Below are 23,949 nucleotides of genomic sequence, written 5' to 3' on the forward strand. Positions count from 1 at the left end.
TATCTCAATGTGGTATCAGTTGTTTTTATGTGGCCAACTACATCACAGTTTAACAGATGTTCACCTCTTAGTTAGTTGATGTTCTGTAGGATGTGTCCAGGCTACAAAGGAAGAACTGGGACTCTGAGGTATGTCAGCTGCACACATCATTAATAAACATGATTGATGATCCAGTCACTAGGTCCTAAAGTGAATTAATTTATTACTGTCATCTCGACCAACCACTCAACCCTCAGCTGAGCCACCCACACGTAGCCAGACCTCACTTGAGCATACACCTCCTCCCACACACACACACACACACACATACACACTTGAGTTTGCAAAAGCCGAGCATCAATTTATTTTTCACCAGGACCTTTCTTCAACAACTTTACACCAAATTTGTCAGCCTGCAGCTCCAGCATCTTGAAGATCCACCAAGGGACTGTGAGAATCTTGAAGACGGGCAGCCAAAAAGAAAAATACAGATGACACTGGGGCTTGGGAGAAACACACACATGCCCTGCAAGAGACAAGGAGAAGACAGAAAAAAAGCACAGGAAAAATATGAACCCTTGGTGCCTGAGGTCCCAGGCAAATAAACACTTTCCAGTTCGATCCCTCTGCCTCCATCGTACTGTAAATCTGGTGAAGAAATTTAAAAGGGTGGGGTATGTGTGAGTTTGACGGTGTGTGTGTGTGTGTGTGCTTGTGTGTCTAATATTTCTACCGTGACTGAGATCCAGGAAACTGCTCCATCTGCTCCCAATGTAACCACTTCCATTAAATTTCCTCCCACAAAAGGGCATCACAGAGAGCCCATCACTTCTGAGTCTTTATCTTTGGCCTGCTTAAAGGTTCTCTGGAGGCGGGCCCCCACCTCCACCTAGCTGCACTCGCCAACATGTACCTCCATCAATCAGATAAAAACCTATTTATGCTGTGCACAAACACTAGGTTCAGCAGAGCACCATGTGTCAGGGAACACACTTGTGAGCAAGCACTCAACACACACACACACACGCACACTGACTCAATGAACAAGAAAAACACTCCAGAGAGACCTGGGACATAGTAATAAGATAAGGTTCTCTGCTACTTGTAATGCTGAAAAATTAACCTCAGATTGCTACATACTGGATTCATCAATTTTAGGACTCTTGTCAGTGGATACTGGAAACCTTGAGGGTGCTAATACACATTGTACAAGGGCCAAAGAAGCATCTGTAGACCGCTACACCATTTTTAAAAACAGGGTCACAGCCTTGACTTCAGACCAAACCACCCTCACTGCAATTTTCTAATTTCAAAAAATAGATTTTCATCTTGAAGACCTGAGCTCTAATCCAAACCCACTTTGTTGCTGACACATCTGATTCTGCTGTGTTAAAGGGGAACACTGGGTGAGCGATGACAAATAAACACCACTCACGATCACAGACCCAGACTGAAGAGGCCATGACAGGCCCTCCTTCCTGCCCCTCTCAAATGTATTCGCCTCCCCATTGGAAAGAAAAACAGGCTGAGGGTGAGGTCCGGCTGGTGTCGGTGGCCTCGGGAGGTCTAGCTAGCGTTAGAGTTAGAAGGGAAAGTGAACTGGAAGGAAGTGGGAACACAATGTGAAACGGGAGAGAACAGACGAGATGAGATTTGATTAAGATCATATATTGTATAATAATAATAATGATAATAATGGATACTTTATTGATCCCCATGGGGAAATTACTTGTTTTTCTCTGCATTTGACCACTTTACCTACTGAGCTATCCCTGCCCCAATCATATCATATATATTATAGTGCAGACACCTCTGAAGAATGTCATCCATGTGCGAGGGTGGGTGAGCGAGGCAAGGCCAGGCCGGGATGGAGAGACGACTGAGCAGCGGAGACTGAAATAGAAGAGGCATTTAAACAAGTTAACTAATCAGCGCTCATTATAGATGATGTCTAGCCAGAACACAAACAGAGGCTCAACGAAGGCTCAGGGTGAACTGACTCCACGACAACTGAGCGACAGAGGTTGTTAGCTGAGCTGAGCTCAAGCTTCACCCTGTAAAAACGGTGAGGAAAAATGCTGTGTAATGCAGAATGATTTAAGTGCTTGCCCAATGCATGCAGGCCTCCTTAAAATATAATGGCAAAATAAAATATTTTTGTAAAATCCCGTCTCAAAGGTCAAATATGCAGCAATTTTCTTTAAAAAAAAATGCTAGCAGAAAAGAAAACCAATCTGCATCAATCATCTTGCATTATATGCCAGAAGCAGAGGTACATCTATCTTCAGAGGCCCCTGGGCTTCGGCACGTATTTTCATATTTTTCTTCTTATTTCGCTGTGTTCAGGATGTGGGCAGAGCTGTGGGCATGTTTCTGTTTTACAACACAACCGCTGCAAAACAATTCCAAAATAAATGAGAAATAAAAAAAGATTTTCTTTGTTCTTGCTAATATCCTTTCATGTCCTAATTCTATGCATAATTCACTCAAGCACCACTGCTGTTAATGAGCCAGAGACCAAGGTCCAAGTTTGAATTTTGTGTTGGTAAGCATTAATCAACAATTGCTGCATATTTTGCCTTCAACTCGCTGTTGTATTTCATGCTCTTGAACGAGTGATGTTTTAGTCTGCCCTTCAGTTATTGACTTAGGATCGGAGGATAGAGGTAGTTGGTAGTGCTTTGGTCATTTTTGAATTCATGATTTGCTTCTACTAGTACAATCAGGTTGACATTTTGATTTTTAGTTAAGAAATATCTATATATGTAGCACTTAAGATTCCTGTATGATCCAGAATAGATCCTAATGGTTAGTCATGCCCTGACTTTTATTCTTCCTCCCCTGTAAGAGGAGTAAAACATTTCTAGTTTCAAGTGAAATGAACCAATAACTAATCCATAGATGGTTGTCACATTTCATTTAAAATTGTTTATCATTTCTTCCCTACATTTTATTTTACTTTAGTTTGTGTGGCAAACTGCTGTATCTGTCCTATATCTAAATAAATAACATCGAACTAGTAAAAAGGAAATTCTTTATGTTTATTCTTTACAGGCACTGATGTTGTTAGCTAGTTAGAAATTGTCACCAATATGGTGAGAATGCTAATTATTACCCGCTAAACACACACATGTTAGTGCTTCCAGAAAAAAAACTAAGGTGCCTAAAGATGTTGTCTTAAAACTATCTGACTTATGTGTTCCACATTATATATTATTTCCTGTACAGGGTGGGCCATTTATATGGTTACACCGTAATAACATGGGAATGGTTGGTGATATTAAAGTCCTGTTTGTGGCACATTAGTATATGTGAGGGGGCAAACTCCTCAAGATGGGTGGTGACCATGGTGGCCATTTAGAAGTCGGCCATCTTGGATACAACTTTTGTTTTTTCAAAAGGAAGAGGGTCATGTGACACATCAAATTGGTAATGTCACAAGAAAAACAATGGTGTGTGTACCCTGTATAACTTAAATTATTTTGCCAAGACTGTCTTAGGATCACAGAAAAAATGATCTCCTGATACAGTTAGCAAAACAGTGGGGATTGTTGCGAATAATAGTCAATGAGCTCTGCTGCTAATACCCTTTGACCCCCACAGTGCTTGCTTCCTTATCACCAAAGATAGTTACCGATTTCCTAACAGCATTGGTAGCCAGCTATCAGGACCCTCAGATAGATAAAAAAAAAATCACCAGTAATCCCTTCTTTTTTTCAACTTCCAGAAGATGGAGAATGGCACCAATAAACAGTTCACCTTTGTACTGTCAGTCAATGTGATGGTGGTGATGGCGCAGCAAAGATGAGAGAAGCAGAACATGCAACAAAGATCGATAAGGTGAACAGGGCAGAACTAGGCCCGTTCTAAAAGCGCATTTCTTTAAAGATTGATGGCGGAATAATAAATGAAAAATGGATGTGAAAGTCCACAGCAAAAAGGGAGAACGCCTTTGGTCATTGACTTACAAGGATTAGGGAGCGACTGTTTATTGACACAACAAGCCATCCTTATCATATCTCGATCGATATTATATCACTCCAGCTACATCTCAGAGTAGTTAAACAGGTGCACTTTACATTTTGAACCCTTTTGTGATCCGCTCGCACTTCCTGCAGGCCTCATTGCTCTAATGTACCTGTTAGATAATCCGTCATCAGCATCAGACCATCGGCCACTGAGAACACATAGTAGATGGTGACCGATACTCTGTCATCTATTATTGCTTTGGAGGCTGATGTGAAGGCCAGATAGCAGCCTTATCACTATCTTATCACAGGCATCTGCTGCACAGACGATCTGCTGCTCAGGGTTGCTGACAATCAGCTCATTTTTATGCTCCCAAAGCCTTTATGTTCTGAAAGGTTATGATGACCGCCATCATAACCAAGAGCTGAAGAGGTCATTGACCAATCATCTGAGAGAAAATGCACAAATCCATCTCTCTTGCAAACACAACAGCACGCATTTACCCATAAGCTCTACAAACGTGGCGCAGACGCTGGTACGTAAACTGCATTTCTCTTGCACATATGTCTCTCGTACGAGCGGAGAAGCACAAGAGGGGGTCAGACAGTCAAGGTAAATCGATGGCTCCAGTCTGGAACAGAAGCTGCTCGGATGTTATAAACTCCATCAACAGAAAAGTATACACGTAGAGCTGTTCTGTAGCAGGAAGTACACATACATTATGTTTTTAGTGACCCAGTAAAATAGCTGAAAGATGTGGAGAAGTACAAACATTTGTGGATTTGAACAAGACACTGAATAATCAAACTTTTTACAGAGACAGAAGGATGGATTTTTACAGAGTAAACACTATTTCATATACTTTATAGTCATGTATTTCCCTTTCACAATTAAATGCCTCAAAACAGTAAGAAAAAAAATTATACCATAACTAATTTAAATTTAAACATTGCTCTAAAGACCAAATTATTACCTATATGTAAGTCCTTAGATAGTGTTATAATTGAACATTTCTTTATAATACTATCCAGTCAGGTTGGTAAATAATAAACTCCTGTTGAGCGCCAATGAACTGCTTTTTGTGTGTCCAGGAACCGTACGACTACTTTTCTTTTAGTGGCGCTAATCTTATGACACTTATAAAAGAAACAGGCTGCAGTGAAGCAGCCCTTATTTTGGAGATATGGATGGACTCAAAGCCCCCTAATCAGGAAGCCAGAGTGAAAAAGAGGTTCAAAGTCACTTCAAGAAATCAATGGACAGTAGCTCTGATAACACTTCACTACTTTGTGTTTATCTGGTTTGTGGCCTATCGACCATTAGATGGCACCACTGATGTTTTCCCCAATAAACCTTAAAGGCTGATATGCAGCAGAAAATGATAAAGACATGGGACAAAGTCTATCCAGTCCAACAACAAATGTTGTGTTGTTGGACAATAAAAAAAGCAATGTCTTTGTGTACATCCATGTGCCGTTTCACAAGGCAGTCAGCTGATAAGGCTGACAACACTGACACTCGTATATTGCCTAATATTGCTTCTGAACATGTAGATACATTGTTACTATCTACTTGAACTCTGCTTGAGGACAACGAGAGCAAGATGTTTGATAAAATGTGAGATATGATTAGTAACTACTATGCTGACGGTGCTGTATAGACTGAAAAGCATACAGGAATATTTTTTTTTATTGCATCTGCTCACAGCTGTAACACGTCTTGATAAAATGCCACTATCGTTTTCTCCTCAGTACATCCGCCACAGTCTGTGCTTCCAAACGGTTTGTGCAGCCACAGAACTTACAGGGTTGCTTGAGGTTAATAAAACTTTTTTTAGAAGACTTTTTCACATATTGGAACAATTTGGACTGCAAAGCCCAGATGGCGTTTAATTTTATTAAGCAAGATTAATTTTCCACTCACGAGCTGACTGGCTAGAAGGCCGTTCTTGGTCCAACTATGACAGGTTGCAGTGTGTTCAGCTGGATTAGCCCTGGCATTTCATGCCACTCGTCTGTGTCTTACATAAAGAGACACTGACACGGATTCGCTCTGACAAGTGCACATGTATAAAACAGAAATTTGTCTAAACCCATAAAAGATTTCCCTTTTTTGTGAATAGACAAGGACAAACGTAAGCTTAATTATTTATGTTTATTAATAGTAAAGAAAAAGAATTACTAGAGGTGAATTCCTTTGAAAGCCCTTTCTAATTTTCTGGAAGCAAAGATTAAAGTAAAATATGTTCAATATGTGTTTCCTTTTGCTATTAAAATTTTACTTATGTACTTACAGGACATTACAGGATACATTACTATCAGTCTGTGCTGAATGAAGTTTCTGACCACATCATAGGGATTATTCTTGACGATCAATAAATACTGTAAGCGTGCAGCTATCGTTTTTGCTGGGGGTTTTAAAAGTACGCAAAAACTGGTATATTCTATTATCCAAAAACGAATAAATCAAACTTTAGAACGAAAGGGGGAAAAATTCCAGCATTTTGAGATAAGAGTAGCTGATGATGTGCAGAGCCCAAGAAGTCATTGGTGTCTTGTTTTTCTGCACCTATAACTCGCCTATCATTAGCGGCCTCGGATGAGCTCCAAATAAAACAATCTTCCCACTGCCTGGAACGCATCTTAGGCTTTATTGTGAGCAAAGGTCTGCAGCAGCTGGCACTGAGAGGTCCAGTGCTGAAATAATCTTATCTGCCATCAGCTATAAATATTTGACAGAGAAGGGAGAGCGGGAGAGATGAGGACAGAGGAAAGGAGGAGGATGGCCGGGGGCGGTGAGGCGGCAGTGGGGTGTGAGAGGTGTCTGAAGGACCTTTAGCGAGTCTGGTGACAACTGTGCCTTGGAGATTTTTTTTTTAACAATTAATTAATTAAAGGCCGTTCTAAGCTGAGGATTTGCTGGTCTCTTTAAAGCAGAAACAGATTGAGATGCACTTTATGGGCATGTTTTTTGCTCTTGGCTGGCCATCTGAACTTGCACATGGCAGAGACCGTACTTCCTTTATACTATGTTCCTCATCACCATCACAGCCTCATTCTTCTTCTGTATGGAAACACAGGTGGTACCACAAATAAACACTATAAAACCGTCTGGACAGCTTTTATGTTTGTACAGCACTCCCATAACACTCCTAATCAAAGGAAACAAGCGCCAAAACACATTTCAGGTGGTCCAAGGGAATGTGTGTATGTGTATGTGTGAGCAGATTTTTGGTGGGGGTGGGGGTCATTCTATTCTTACATTCAACCACGTCAGATTTTTTTTAAAATTCATTCCATATTACCTACCGTCTTGCTCTGTTTCCCTCTCCAGCTCATGGTCCAAACCCTAACACAAAAGTAGAAGATTATAGGAAGAGTGGAAAAACAAAACTAATTACTTGAGGTATTTCAACCAGCCAATGCTGCTTAAAATGTAATTACATGGGTTTAGAGCTCTGGCTGTGGCTGGGGTGGCTGCAAATCTCACACTGGCAGACCTGTTGCCAGTGTAAAATCTGACTGGTGAGAGGAAGACCTTTGTGCACTCGGCGTCATCCACTTCAGAGACAGAGTCTGACATTCTGGCGGCGACTTGAGAAAATGGACCGCTCTGACCTGACCTAATAGATTTCAGAACATAACTCAAAGCCAGTTAGCAAATTTTAGTTAGATGATTTCTTTTAAAGTGAAAGTGCTTGCTTGGCCTCATTCAAAACTAATAAAATTCACTTATAAAACTGGCTAAACAACAGGAAATATCTAGTTTGTTTAATTACAGAAAAGCTAAAGTGTTAAAACAACACTTTACCATTTTACAGGACGTTCCATGGAGGACTGTTTTTAGGCTGAGACCTGTAACAACCTGGGGTCACCACATTAAAAAGAACTAAAAAGCCTCCTCAAAATGTAAGATGTTACACTTTTCCTTTTAATTAGCTGGTTTTAAAGGAGCTAGCAGGCTGATTATGTTACTACTGAGTTAGCTGTTTTCCCTGTTCCCACTCTCTGTGCTAAGCTAAGCTAACCATCAACTGACTGCTGCCTTTTAACAGACAGAAATAAAAGTGATACCAATTTAATAAAGTTAATTAGCTGATTTAAATAATTCTCAATTTCACTTTACTGCTTTTTGAGGTCTAATATACTGTGACATCTGTTTTCATGCTTTTGTACAACTCCGTCATGCAGGTCTATAAAACCCTTAAAATAACCCAAAATTAGCTTGAAAAGCCAATGAAATTTTTCAAATCTTTAACAACCTTTTAAAAAATATATTTCTAAAATGTATAATGTAGATTTTTTTTTTTTTTTAAAAACACCACAACACAGGTAGCGACATTTTACAAGGAAATCTAGTCGTTTAATCACCAATTAACTACTGTAAACTGTTATCTTTGGGTGGATGCACCTTTGAACACTATTACAGGTGAAGAGACGCACACAAAGGGTGGTAAAGCCATAAAATTAGGGAAGCTATTTGAAAAAAGACAGATACCAGTGTGTATAAGGCAGAGGTGAAGGCCTTGCACAGAGGGAGCTGATAAGAGCAGCTCATCTTTCTTCAGATCACTGACAGTTGGAGGGGGCCTCTTTCTAGGTTGTTATCTGTGGCAGCTTTACTGTTTTTCAACCCTAATGATCAAAATGTAGCAAATAGATGCTGAAAATCATGACCTTAATTTGTGCGTGCAGTCATTTGTTTCTGACAACCATGAAACACATGAAACAAGAGAACAATTCTGGGAAGTGGACTGAACCAATCCTCGTTCTATTTAGTCACCCTTCCTCTGATGAAAATGAAAAATATGTGGAGGTAAAAAAAGCCAACGAGGGATCTTGGAGTGGACTAATCCTTGCTGATGAGTGCCTCCTGAGCACCTTTAACCTACATTTATTTAATTAATGTTTAGGAGTAAAAGATCCAGACATCCACCGCAGCCCAAGCATAACCTCTTTTCTAAAAAGAGGTTATGCTTTTGCAACATGCAAGTAAATCCACAACCATAAACTACTGTTTATGTCCAGGCTGTAAAAGAAAGGTGTGTTTCCTCTGCCAGGTTTACTGCGTGTCCTTTGCTTTGCTTCCATCATTTCACAGGCTTTTATAAGACTGTCCGTAAAACGAATCAAATGCAAATGTTTGGAAATAAACGCAAACATGAGCCACTGTTCTTTCCATGAATGCAAAGTTAATTATGCTCTTAACCCTCTCAGGCTCAAATTAAACGTTTTGTTGCTAATGCACAACCAAGTCCTGCAGTGGTACTTCTGAGTAAAAAAAACTCATAAAATATGTATGTGGGGTAATCAGGGTGTTAGTTTTTAACTGTTGCAAATCTGCAACGCCTGCCTCAAGAGGGTTAAACTGAGCATTTCATGCTAGAGACGTTATCGTATGTGACATGAATTTGCTCAAAACATGGGTTTCTTATGTGTGTCGGATCTGGATCAGTACTTGTTTTTAACTCTTAACACTCCCCAAATTCTACACTAGAATCATAAATGGAATATAGTGTCCACATTTACATAGAGTATCTTTCAGTAAATCATCTGCATCTCTTTTCTATCATTTTCTACTTGGCAACATGTGCGCAGGCTTAAATTAAACACGAGAAAAGAAAGAGGAAGTATGTTACCAGTTATTGGAAGTGACAAAGAAGCAAACCGCTCTTTTTCAGTCAGCTCCTGTCTCCACCGTAATGATGTATGCAGAGGGAAAATGCTCCAAAAGCAACAAAAATCAGTATTTAAAGTGTCACGGTTCTATTAGAATTGCATTAAAAACCTGTGTAAATATGCCAAGTCCCTCGACAGCCTCAGAAGTGCAGAACAGGACTTCCTCCTGGAGATTGTAGATGGAGTTTTGCAGGAGATGAAGCACACAGGCCGGGGGACTGGGAGGTGATTTAATACAGCTAGCATTTAGAACAACAAAGCACAGACAAAAGCAGACACTTGGACTGTGCTTCAAAGACTAGTGTGTTAAACACTTGCAGAAAGACATTCTTTGGACTCGTGATCATTCGAAATAGCGGGAAAAAAGAATTAGGGAGGAAGTTGAGTAGGAGTAAGGCAGAAAAGAAAAAGAAGAAGAAGAAGCCAAACACACAAAACTGTCAACCTGACGATTCCACAGCAACATGAAAGGGAGGGAGAATTTCATTGAGTTTGGCTTTAATCTGCAGAGGCCATCTTCTCATTCCATCGGCCCACAGATACACGCTCAACTGTTGCTTTTTGAATTAACGATAATTCAACGCAGGTCAGCTGGTGTCCTGTGGCTGCAAATGACCTGGTACGCAGAGATGATCCGCTGACTCAGCAGCAAGAAAGAGCCCATCTTTAGCCAGAACTCCATTCTGTCTCTCATCAGGTGGCTCAACTCAGTTCCTGTACCAGATCTAAAACTCTGGCAGCCCATTTATAGGCCTGCTGGATTGGGGCTACTGGCACCAAGATCTAAGAGCCTGTACACAATATAATGTGAAATAATAAACTTCCTCAAAGTATCAGTTCTGTAAGTCAGAGCCAGTTTTGCATGGGGTTTAAGGAGGCTTTTGTTTAAGAAATTAATGGCAGATTGTTGGGGACACGTCATTATTAAAAGCAGATCAAACATATCTGCAGTTCTGTGTGTTTGAACTGTACTCGATTACAGTCGTACCTTGGGCAACAGAGGGCACCAGCTGCATTCCTTCTGACTGTGTTACACAAAGATGGGGAAACACCAAAATGTGCTATACAAAGAAACAAATTAGTGGTTTGAAAAGGTTTTCCTCAGTAGGGAAAAAAGAAACATAGCAAATAAAAAGACAATGACATTTTTTTGTCTCCTACAACAAATGATGATGATTTCTTTTGAAAAAGAATGAAAGTTTGTAGACTGAGCTGCCCTACAGCTCTCTCTGTCCAGGAGCTACAGAGGTATTGTATTTCTTTTCACAAAAATGTGATTTATTTGAATACGGAGGAATAAAAGGCATCTTACACGTCCTTCAGTAAATCAGCCTTGGTTCTAAATGCTACTGCAGCGAGCATGCAGTGTTTTTCCTTCTAATTATTTTACCAGTCCCACTTGCTTGCTTTCTGAGTGATTAATCAAAGTTACGAAAAGCCAACCATCAACTGGGGCATGTTTCGCATTTCCTCCTGCTTATGGAGGATCTGTCCAGGGCTGGGCTGCTTGGCCTTATTACAAGTTAATTGAAACCTTGTTTAGAAATACCAAGGTCAACATTTCCAGCCATGTTATCCCAATTAGTCTGCAATGAATCCTTTTAAACGAGGGGTATTGAGTGGCTGACCCGATGTGCTACTTGAATTCCCGATGGGACACCCACATTCAGAGCCTGGGAATGAGAGAGGGTGGCTGGAGGGAGTGACACCAGCGAGAGTGATTCAAGGCAAGGAGGGTGCTGGGTCCTGCTGCTGCCTTGCTTCTCTAGTTCCAGTATGACTTTACATGTGTTCCCTTTGAGTGTAATAGTTTTTGTAGCGCACATCTAGACAGATCTACACAGGTACTTTGATTGTACAACATTTTCTTACAAATTACAATCCACTATATGAAGGGATTTGGCTGCTGGGGGAACCCCAAGATCAAGAATAGCAGTGCAGCATAGGAAAAGGAATGATGGTATGTGAGCTATATGGCTGATTTCCTAAGACATTTATAAAGCTAGTATAAAAGTAGAATTGAGCAAGTGAATCGAATGTAATCAGTCCAACATAGTGCATCACTATAAACTTTATCAGACTGACCCATTTAGCCTGCCTTATACCACCTGGTATTTCCATGTAATCTATGAAAAACACAAAATTAGTATACTTCCATTTGTTTAATGAAACATTTCATGACAAACTGTACAGAAGCAGGTTGTGTGTTTGCTGATATTTGTTCAGTTGCTTGGAAAGTCAAATTTGATTTTCCAGGCACTTAAAAAAGTTACTTCCTTTATGCTCAATCCTTTTCTTTAGCTAGCTAGACCCAGAAGTACCACAACCTCAACTTTACATCTGCACCGTGAACGCATTACAGGGATGAGGGGAAAAAAGGGTTGTTGTGACTGCAAGTTATTGCTGTGTCTTTATTTATAGCTGCAATTAATGCCAGACTGCTGGACATGACAAATAAACTCATTCTGATTAACCTGTCTACTGATTAACCTATCTATCAGATTTACAATACAATACAATACAACTTTATTTGTATAGCACGTTTAAAAGACCAGCGGTACACCAAAGTGCTTTACAATAAAATTCCAGATTTGATCTCAGTGAGTGCCAGCCCCCCCCCCCTTATTGGGTAAGTGGAAGAGAATGGATTTAATCACTCATTACCTGAAGGTGCCATTCCAGATTGTTCAGGCCTACCTTAACCCCTGACTGTAGACGCTCCATCTACCCGTGCATCCTTCCATTCTCTTCCACTTACCCAATATTCCGGATCACAGTGGGATGGGTGGGGGGCTGGCACTCACTGAGATCAAATCATACCCATGTCAGCTCAGTCCTTGCATGTATGAGTCAGCTGCATAATCTGGAAAATCAATGTACAAAATAACCACTAAAATAACTGAAACAGTATTTGTTTACATGACAAAAGAGAACATAAGGCAATCGTGTGCCATAAAAGTTTTCATGCGGAGTTTTCTTCCAAGCAAAGGCAATATCGGCTGATTTCACTGATTAGAGAAGAGGAAAGAAGACAAAGTAATCATTGAAATCAGCTGTTCACAATGAAAAACAGCACCCTCGCAGGCTGCAGTGGCACATGATTGCACAACATTGTTACAGAGTGTGAAACAGGTTTCTGACATGTTAACCATATTCTTGTAACTAGAAACTTATCACATGAACTACAGGTCATGTCATACTGAATTTGTAGTGATTATGAGTTTATAATGCTATTTCCTTTACTCCTGAAAGCTCTGATTTCTCCCACTTGGGGCTTAAAAAATGGTAATGCCTGAAGAATTAAAAACGACAGATGCTTCACAACAGCTAACATCTACATATCAGTGTTATTAAAACAATACTTCATGGATATAGTGTTTTATAGTTGGCAAACTGTGATTTCTTTTATCAGAAACAAATTTGTGATAATGCAACCATTAAAGTTATTGTTCAAAGTCAATATGAGAATCCTTCCCATTTCTGCTATCCATCCAATATGATGAAAAAAATCAATATTATTACAGTAAAACATGTGTAGACGTTTTTAAAAGCATCTTAAAAGCCGGGGGAAACGTAGAACGTAAATTTGATGCTGTCTGTGTCGTCTAATCAGTTCTGTGGATTCATCCTGTTAGGCAGATGACAGAAGAATGGCCAATCCACATGACTGTGGGCCCTTGAAGATCTTTTGTTTATGCTTGCTAGTTAACAGATGCACATACAAGGAAAATTAAAAAAAATGTCTGCAGTCATCAAAGCCATCCATCCAAGAAAATTTGTGAGATCTAATTTGGTTTTCTTTAGGGGTAAATTCAAACTGCAGCATGATAACATACACTTCATTTACATATTTACAAATTACGATCAAACACATAATGCAACTGAAGCTGATCTCAAGTGAATACGTGGTGAGAAACTATTATGCTGCCAGAGGAAAAATCATTAACCTTCATCCCCTTGACAACGAGTTCATGCCATAAAGGAAACTCGTCAGATGGTTTCCACTGCACCAGGCTGTCAAATGTAAATTTGCTGTTTGATCATTCAGCATTATTTCAATTCCTTTTATCCATCCAATGTTGATCCATATGAGGTTTGATGGGTAGGGGTTACCAGTTAACCTAACCCCACTAACTGAATGAGGGAGATTCCATGCAGACACAGGGAAGACATGCAAACTCCACGCAGAAAGGCTGGAGGGTGAACTGGAGGCCAAAGCCTTCTTCCTGTTAGGCACCAGTGTTAACCACTCATATAATAAGATATATATTCATATTATGCATTTAATCATTGAGAAAATCCATATATGAAAAGGCAACACGGGGCAGCTGGACATGGAATCATATTCAAATGCCATGATGACATTATTTGTATTTACAAGCCTGAAGTGTTGAGGTGAAAGCTGAAATGTGCATTTCTAAAAGCCCTGTGAAGTCACATTCCATCATTGATGAACCCCACCAGAGTTTGCTTGCATGCTGCAAACACACAGAGCGCAAACACTCTGATGCCTGATTACATTTCTCAGAACAAGTTTTTGCATCTGGAAAGGAGGAACCCAGCCATTTCTTAAAAATATCAGCCAGATTCTGTTAGGCATTTTCATTTGATTGCACTCCAAGCAAGAGAAGCTGTTTGATATCATGAAGTACATTACTCAATGCTGCTAGAGTATCATGTAAGGGAGCAAAAGCGATTCTTACAACACAAACATGTGGCTGATTACCGCTTAAAATGTTCAGTAAATTCTGTGCATTTGGAAGGGCACAGAAGGCAGAACTTACCAGTGCTCATTTGTTTAACCGCAGTGATGTTTTGCAGGGATTACTCCCTCTGAATATAAAATCTAAGCAAAAAAAACAACATTTACCGCTTTTTAGGTATGACTTCATAGCTCATGTTTTAAAAATGAATTCTAAACAGGAAGGTGTCAAGAAAAATGAGGGTAAATGGGTACGAGCTCAATGAGCTATACCACTTCAGTGTTATTGATGTTAACTTCTTAAAGCAAAATATTTTTGCTGTAATTCTTCTTCAGTCGAGCGAAGCCAGAATCTTCCAACGCAGCCTAGACGCTACGGTGTGAACAGAAACACCGCATGGAGGGCATTCCAGCAGCAATCAATATCTAAAAGACTCCTATGTGAGTAATAGTAAGGAGTTATAATTACGCAGTTATGGGGAGCTCCCTGCTGTGGTTTCACAGCTTCCAAAAACACAAGCAGGCAGTGTCATTACCTCTCCTTTAAGCCAGCTATGTCGAACACCCCTGTTTCGCCTTTCACTGCATTTCCACTCCAAATACACAGATCACTGCACAAGGTTAAAAAAGCAGGGCCTGTGTATTTTGGCAGGTGGAATATATTCTGAAAGAGCAACAAATCTGCTATATTTAGTTTTTGATGGCTGAGGGAGCGATAGGAGCCAAGACATGCGACGGTAAACGACAGGACCAAAGGAAGGGCAGTGCGGCATGACACAAGGGACACAAGAGATACACGCCACATTCTTGCAAAGCTTAAAGCTTCTCTGAAAATTGCCGATCTGTCATTTATGTTGCTATTGAAGGGCGTGCAGCACATCCTCGAGAGCTGCCAGGTAGTGACAAAATCAGGGTTGACACCTCTTTTTCCTGCACAACAACAACAACAACAACAATCTTTATTTATAGAGCACATTAAAAGCCAGGGGCATGCCAAAGTGCTTTACATAAAACAATAAAACAATAAAATGATTTACACTAAAACATCAGAATCATATAGGTGTGGGATTATGTTCACAGGTAAAAACCACTAATAGGAACAGTCAATAGCACACAGCTGTAGCAAAGAGAACTGTACCATCATACACAGTGATAGAGGACATAGGCAACGCAACAATAAAATAATAAAATAATTAAGACTATAACGTCAGAGTCATATAAGTGTGAGATTATGTTCACAGGTAAAAACCACTAATAAGAATAAACTATAGCACAGAGCTATAGCAGAGTAAAGCTGTAAAGCTGAACCATCAAACACAGTGATGGAAAACATTGACAGCACAGGACAACGCAAAACAACCAGACACATTAGAACATTAGAACAACACACTAGAAGCAAGGCGAGAATTTAACTGGTAGAAAAAGCAAGTTCAAACAGATATGTTTTAAGCCGTGATTTAAAAGATTGAATAGAATCAGACGCCCGGATGCCAATCGGGAGACTGTTCCACAGCTCAGGTGCAGCTAGAGCGAACGCTCGATCACCTCTAGACTTCAAGCGAGATCTGGGCTGAACCAACAATGACTGTGAGGAAGATCTTAAGGCCCTCGTAGGAAGATATGAATTTAAGAGTTCCTTAAGATAACTTGGCCCTGTGTTATTAGTAATTTTAAAAGTAAACAACAGAATTTTAAATTGAATACGAAATTTCACAGGCAACCAGTGCAGATCAGCAAGGACGGGAGTGATGTGAGCAAACTTCTTAGTTTTAGTTAGAATGCGTGCAGCGGCATTCTGGACTGTCTGTAATCTATGTAAAAGGGTAGAGTGGAGACCATAATAAAGTGAATTACAGTAATCTAGTCGTGACGTAACAAAGGCATGGATAAGCTTTTCCAAGTCATTGTGCGGGATGTAATGTTTGGCCCTGGAAATAAGGCGAAGTTGGTAGAAACTAGATCTGACGACAGCAGATACTTGTTTGTCAAGTTTAAATGAGCTGTCGAGTAGCTCCACATTGCACCGGCCCGCTACAGTCGAGTGTTGAAGCAGCAGCTGGCTGTCCTGCGCGAGAGGGAGGCTAATCTTGTTTACATTCAATCTGCTATTTCCTGCCCTCTGAAACCTTCAGAGAGCAAAGTCATGTAATACTTGTATTAAAAATAAGTGTAGCAGAAATGGGCCTACTGGCAGCATGCAGCAAGAGGCTTTTGTGGCCTGGCCAAGAGGGCTTGCGGCACAAAAAAAAGCAATCGATACACCCAATATTCCAGCACGTACTCTCAAGTAACAATAACCCACATTTAGACCTACACCACAAGTCCTCGATGTGCTCCAGAGAAAATAAGGAAGCCTACTTTCTGTGTCCATGTCAATTCGAGCAGGGCCGGTGAATATGATGAAATGTAACATTTGCTTGGATATGTGTGTGTGTGTGTGTGTGTGTGTGTGTGTGTGTGTGTGTGTGTGTGTGTGTGTGTGTGTGTGTGTGTGTGTGTGTGTGAATGTCAGCGTGTGTATCCTAATGCCAGGTAGAGAAAATATAATAACATGATCGTTTCACATTGCACAGCACAAGCGTTACATTCAGCAGATCCATCACAATGCCTCAGAGTGACAACTTGTGATTTTTGTATTATGATGATTAGGAGCACTTGATGGTTATATTAAGAAAGACAGCAACGGTTAAACTCAGCTTGAATTAGACATAACAGGTTATGTTTTTTGTAAATCAGCGGGATACTGGGTTTAGTGTCATTACAACTTCCATGTTCTTTATAGTGCTCTTATATCAGAGTAGCTCTGCCTGGGGCCTTGTAAATGTAGTTTTCTTCTTCTTCTTTTTTTAAGCTAGATTTTTGTTTGGCTGACTGCTGCTTGTATCCCCCCCCTCCCCCTTTGCAACAGATGCAGGCTGTATTAGAGGAAAAAGCTCTGCCAGAAATTAAGGCCTTCAGGAAACCACCAGCCAAAACTGCAGCCATCAAGGCCCTCTGGTGTGTTCCAGGATGAAACAACTGAAAATTTCCTAAAAAGGTGAGAAACAGTTCAGTGCATAAGAGAAACTAACATCTCACCGTAGGACCAAGCAAGCGTGCGTGAAGTGCCCACAGCCCAGAGGACATGAAAGACGCAGAGAAAGAACAGCAGTGCTGCGGTGGTGTCAAACTCAGTTCCTCACCAGCTAGAGCTAACCATAAATGAAAACTATGGCTGGGAATACACCTCCCTCAGGTGCCATATGCCTTTGATTTTTCCAGAACTGCTTACTTTTGCCCAGAATCCCAAAGCTCTCCTCCCTCTATTCATGGAAGTTTGCTGGATTTATGGAAGGTCTGGTACCTTAGCAGCACTTTCCTAATGAAGGCCCAGACCCACACACACAGTACATGCACATGTGGACCGATGCACAAAAAAGTAGATGTCTGAAACCAGCTGCAGCCGCTACAGTTGCCATTCTTGCAATAACAAATAAAAAGGTAAGTTAAGGAAGAGTTCACAACATGTCAGTGATGATTTTGTATAAGTACCTTGAAAAAAACCCCACAAAACTGATAATGTAACCGTCAAAGGAAAGGAAATGGGGATGAAATAAGGCAAAAGCACAACGGAAAAGCGTGTTCTTTTTACGGAAACTAACTTTCAAACTGAAACCATGCAATCACCACATTAAAGGGCTCCCATTCTTTAGGCAACCACTGGTATGCAGTGTGGATGCCAGGGCAGTGTTTTCCATTAGATTTCTCTGTTTTTTCAGTTGATCTGGCAAATTAACTTACAACAGGCTGAACACAAGATGCAGCCTGGAAAGGAGCATAGCAGCAAATTGCATTTATCAAAAACACTCACTGGGACTGTTTACTTTATGTGATCTAATAAAAAAAATGCTCATGCTGAGAGTGTTTCAGTGATTGCACATGGATGTAAGAACAGTAAGTCCCAAGTACGCCCACCGAGACCACATGAAGAGGGGCTACATTTAAAGTTCATCACCTTCATTTATTTGCCACTTCGCTTATTCATGGTATCTCTGTGAGACATTTTTTCCCAGACTGGCTTGCCTGATGAGAATGCGATTGCTCAAGCTCATTGTTGCATTCCTTAAGGATAACGAGGCTTATAAAAGCCATATGTCATCTCCTCGCTGGTCATTAAACATTGCTAAATTTACACATACTATACCACTATTGATTCCACAAATTACATATTCTTTTGAAGGCTAACCACCAGTTTTATAGAGCCCTGTGAGTTCAGGAAGAGAAAAGACAACGTTTCAGGCAAGCATTCCCCGCCACCATTTAACCCTCCTTAAATATCATCAGAACTGCTTTAGATTCTTTTTTAAACTGGCTGCTTTAGCACAGTTTTCCTTCCAACAATGAAGATTTCTGTGTAAAAACAGAAAACACACCTACTTGAGATGTTAGGAATTCCTCAGTTTCTCTACGGCTGCCTCCAGAAACATATATGTACCACTGCTCGGGCTTTTGGATGCCATTTCTCTTAAGGAGCCAATATGACATCTTACAAAGAACAGCTCAGACGGATATTTTTTTCCCTTGTACTTCATAAGATGCTGTGTCTATTTTTCTGTATGAGAAAAAGGCCTCCAAATAGACCAGTGGAGCCTGGACAAGGACAACGATGACCCTGTAAAAGGCATCATCATTACACACTTATTATCCAGTCCTTCTGTCCTCCCTCACAGCCTTGACAGAGACGTGCATGATGAATTTTGCAGATTCGTTGCCTATAAGTGAAAAAAAAAATCTCCCAATGCACTTTTATTTTTAAATTATTTCTGTGTTGTATATGTTAAACCTGCGGTTTTAAATGGTTTATTGTACTTATATACATATATATATATATTCCAGCCATGCTAAATTGAAACCTGAACACCTTCCCTATAGCTATACTTTGTTCCCAGTGTCTTGGTCCAGCTCAGCTCTAGCCAGTACAGATTCTTAAGGGTCACAGTCCTGCAGTTTTTATGGATCTCTTTAAATCATCAAGTGCTTAGCAAAAATTGCTAAGTGTCCAAAAAGTAAAACAATGCAGCCAGGTAAGTAATGGGGCGCTTATGCTCTATAGACTAGAGACCACCCAGCAAGCGGCAGCCGACCCAGCCTATTTGCAGCTGTAGGTTTCTAAACCAGGGGAAGGATCCCCGAGCACTGGTCATCAGCTCTGGTTAGAAACATCCCCAGAGTCTTCAGAAGATGAACTGCCTTTAATTCAGCAAAAAGAAAGCTGATGAAGATTAAGTGAGTTGTGCTTTCTCTCTGTGTCATCTTCCTCTCCCATTATTTTTGCATCTAAAAATAATAATTTGACATTTTTACAGGTCCCTTAGGGGAAATTCCCTTATCTACTGGCCTTCTCCACAAGGAGGTCAAAGTTCAGGATCAGTCAGAGCAGCACTCCTGGAACTGGTAACGACTCCACATCTTGCTCAAGGACACTTCAGTAAGGTGGAAGCATGCCAGGGTGGAGCTTGAAGGATTCTGCTGCTGACTTCTCTGACCTCAGCAGTACTTGGACTATTTCAGTGCTTTGCTTTGTTTGGGCTTTTGTATCATTTGCATATTTTGCTCTCCTTTCTCATTAAAGTTGTTAAACCACAGTACTGTATATCTCCTGGCCACAGCAGCCACAATTCATCGTCCACAAAGAGTTCTCTACTAACCCCCCCACGGGGAGCTAAGAGTTGCTCTCTGACCCCCCTCAGAGGAACACTGGCCAATCGCTATGGAGAGACAAAAAGAAAAAGATGTGCATTGAAGATACGCCAGTGTGGGAAAAGGAAAATGTCCTCTGTAAGCAGCAAGCGCCCAAACCACAAACTTCTGTTGGAAACATGACGATGGCTCATAATGGGAATTAACTGCACAGCCTGAAGAGTCTAGCTTCTCGTCTTCTATCCTGAGCATAGTGTCCCTCTGGCAGCTCTACAGTGCTTTCTTAAGGTAAACCTAGATTCTGACAAGATTAAAGCTCATGAGGGGATGTAAAAGGTTTGTGAAAGCTGCATTCTTTGGATGTGAAATGTAAGCAAAAGCTGTGTGGAAATAAACACTTCCAAATTCTATTGCTCCCAGCTTTTTGTTTTCCATCAGAAAGGTTAATTCAATAGCAGTGAAACCACTGTGGACAGAAATTATTATCATATGCCATATTCTCCAAGGGAGACCTGATTTTATTATGTTGACTTTCAGAGAGTGGAAGGCCCAGTGGAATCAAAGCTCACCGTCAAATGTCCAGCCAGGCCAGGATCAGCCAGTTTCGCATGACCTTCCCTGTCACAGAGTATATTCCCAGCTTTCATCTCCCGGTGGATTTTCCTCATAAAATGCAGATAGCACAGGCCCTTTAAGGTTGATTTGAGGATGTAGACTATCTCATCCTCGCTGAGCTGTGCAACGAAAACACACAAGGATTATTTTTCCAGTGATTAGGAGGCTCCGAAATTTCAGATGGTGTGCGGCTCCTCCAGTTGGTGCAAATTAAGTTGCTTTGCAGTTACACGGCAACAGGTGCTGCTGCTGTTGCTCTGACGTCTGTCTTCATTTTAGACATTATAAAACATGTGGAAGGATGCAATCATGTTTGAAATCGTTCATCCAGCAGACTCTGATTTACTGTCACACTTCAAAGATTCACAAGAAATATACTCCTTAATGTGTACTGATGTTTAAGTGAACTGAAAATGCACCTTTGTTCTGGGGTTTTTTTTTTCTTCTCACAGTCCACTCCTCAGTGTCACTCACTGTCACAGCCTCTAAACCTTTATCCCATTTTGAGCCACCCAGTCGTGCAATAAGTCAGCCCTTTAACAACTCAGGCAGCCAGTTGCACAGACAGTAAGCCAACCAGTCCAACAGTGGCAAACAAGTGTGAGAAGGTTTATGAATCAAACATCCCCTGGCCGCACAGGACATGAGTCACACACACCAGAGTGGCAGGGGCAGAAAGCGAGACAGGCAGAGATGCATGGAAGAAGGGGAAATTCCCATTAAGGGATAGCCAAGGAACCAGGCTCAGCCAGGCGCGCCGGCAGAATGTGCACTTCATTAGTGGGAAAGTGCCGGAGAGAACCAAGCTAGGCCAAGTTCTTTGAGGCTCGGGAAAAGCTAATAAAAGTCCAAGCCAAGGAACCATACAAGTACACTTGAACCCACAGATGGAGCAAGGCAGCAAAGGCTTCATCAGAAAATCAGTGGTCAGGTTTGTTGGTGTATGTGACATCATCCATGAGAGTCAACAGAAAGATGGGCCTTCAGGACTTCAGAGGAGCATATCACAAACAGCAGTCTTAAATTTGCTTGCTTTAGCAAAAAGAAAAAAAAGAAAGAAAGGAATCACAGACTCCATGGAAAATTTTGGAGAAGCTGATGAGTCCCTTCATTCTCTACACTATCTAAAATCCAGCTTTTGCTTGCTTCCTATCTTTACAGCTGCACTGGAATCGCCTTGCTTGACTTACATCACTACAGTGCAGACCGGGACCCGTGAGCTATAGGCTAACACAGCCCCAGCAGCCACCCAGCTGTCTGAACTGGGAGAGCTCACATAAAACACAAGCTGTTTCATTGCCTTTACGCATACGGCTACACTTACACCACACATTGGTGCTCTGACTTATGTTAAGAAACTTTCTGTTGCAATACCGCAAAGACCTGTAGCGAGAGTGAGAATCATAAAGAGGAAGAAAAGGGAGCAGGGATATGAGGTGGAAGTTGAATATTTATGGAATTCAAAAGGAGCTGGAATGAGAAAGGCTTTCAAAAGGTGATTTCCGAAGACAGATGCCGAATTTGAGCATGTGATTCACCGCATCTTCTATTTCAAGAAAGAAAGCACACGCTATGATTCACAGATTCATGCAGACACACACTGAAAGGCCCAGAGAGATCAATAACAGTTGATGTTTTTGTTGCTGTGTACAAGAAAAAGAGAGGATGGCTGAATATTTATAGGCAGGATCCCCCTGTCCACCAGCGAGGCCGGGCCCAGGCTTGCAGCACCTGGACAGTTACAGATCCCCACAGTCCACTTCAACTTCTTGGACGCACCTTACACCACGGGAGCCTGCGTTACCTCTTCTCTCCCACCAGCAAGAGTCCTCTGCTTCCATCTCCCTGCATGCACTTATCTAGTGTTTATTCTCTCAAATAGTAACAAAAGGACGGGCCGCAGAGAACTGTATCTTTTTACAATGTGGTGACATCACTTGTAAAAGTAGTGGGGTAAACACACAGAGCTTGGGCTCCTGGTTTTCCAGGTTTACAGTTCCCCTCCTGTCCATCTAGCGGGGCCCAGTGTAACCCCTGGTGATCCCTGTACTGCTGTCTGACTCCTGATTGGGGTCAGGAACATTGCTCACATTGGTTTCACAGCCCAATTAAATCACTCTGGTGGACACTGTTGTACAGTGCTGTTGATTCAGTCAGTGAGGAGGAGCTGGGAAAAACTTTTCTTCATTTTGCACCATAACACAAAGCATATGAGCATATGAACCTTTAGCACTTACAGGGTGAGTGAAAAGATAATTGAGATAATGAAAAATAATATCATCCAATTTATCACAAAGAAAACAGGGACCAGCTGGAGTCATAAAGGGAAAGGAAACAAACAAAATCCTTATGAGGGCCACGGAGAATATATGAATGGATAGTATTTTATGTTATTACTGAATGTGCAATAAAAGCCTCAAAGCTCAAGCTATCCATTGAAATGTCAACTGTACCATCTAAGTCAATTGAGTGTAAGCCAGCAGTTAAGCTTGTCACTTCAATATGAGCTCAGACATCTGAGCGTAACACCGCTATAACAGCGAATTTCTGGTTACCCACACTTGGCCTGAAAATACCAATTATGCTGCTCATATGGTTGTGTTTAATCAAATCTGTTGATATTTTCCTCCATCGCCTTATGTTTTCTCAGATGAACAATGTGACTGGACAGTTTCCAGACTGACAAGGAAATCCGCCCACCTCGGATGTGGTCTCTAACTCAGTGCACTGTAAGCAAAATCCAAAGCTGGAGTGTTGGTTGTTGGAATGGTTGGATCTGGGATGAAAGTGAATGACAGGATGGGATTAATTTAGGTGAGCTGCAGCTCAGTCACTACATCAGTAAGATTGAGTGCTGCGTTGTGCATTTTACATTTAAATTGAGCATCCCTGTTGTATTTGTACTGCAATGGCTGCCACAACGTATCCCTGTTTAGCTGGAGCGAAGAAAAAGAGAATGGGTCTTGACTTTAAGTAAAACCAGGGAGGATCAGCTGATCTTCAGCTGTACAGTCAGAGACATGGAGCTGGTTTCTGCTAGTTACTGGGCCACTGCGCTGCAGTCAGCGCTGTAATGAGGAGCATTTGTCTCTGCTTCCTTTGACAGCATCTGTTGACTGTTGCTGCGCCCCCCTTTTCCACCAACCCCAACCAAAAGTCCCAGATACACAACAGCTAAATAAAAACACACAAATTAGCCATGTGGACCATGGTAAACATTTCCAGCTTCACAGTCCAGACCAGCTGCAGCTCCACAATGTTACATGCGCTGCTATACAGCACAAAGCCTACCTCGCAAGCTCCTCCAAGGGAAGACCTTTAACCTGA

The 23,949-nt window shown here is 41.2% G+C and overlaps 1 long non-coding RNA gene across 1 annotated transcript; it reads right to left on the reverse strand.

Moving 5' to 3' along the window:
* Positions 1-1,788: 1,788 nt before the first annotated feature.
* Positions 1,789-9,820, reverse strand: LOC309717809. The gene is made up of 4 exons (XR_014279815.1): positions 9,587-9,820; positions 7,392-7,570; positions 7,257-7,296; positions 1,789-1,872 (listed from the first exon to the last, which is right to left on the reverse strand). It is a non-coding gene; the product is annotated as an uncharacterized lncRNA (long non-coding RNA).
* Positions 9,821-23,949: the final 14,129 nt, after the last annotated feature.

The sequence above is a fragment of the Aulonocara stuartgranti genome (genome assembly GCF_965226115.1).
Source record: "Aulonocara stuartgranti genome assembly, chromosome: 11".
NCBI classification, from domain to species: domain Eukaryota; kingdom Metazoa; phylum Chordata; class Actinopteri; order Cichliformes; family Cichlidae; genus Aulonocara; species Aulonocara stuartgranti.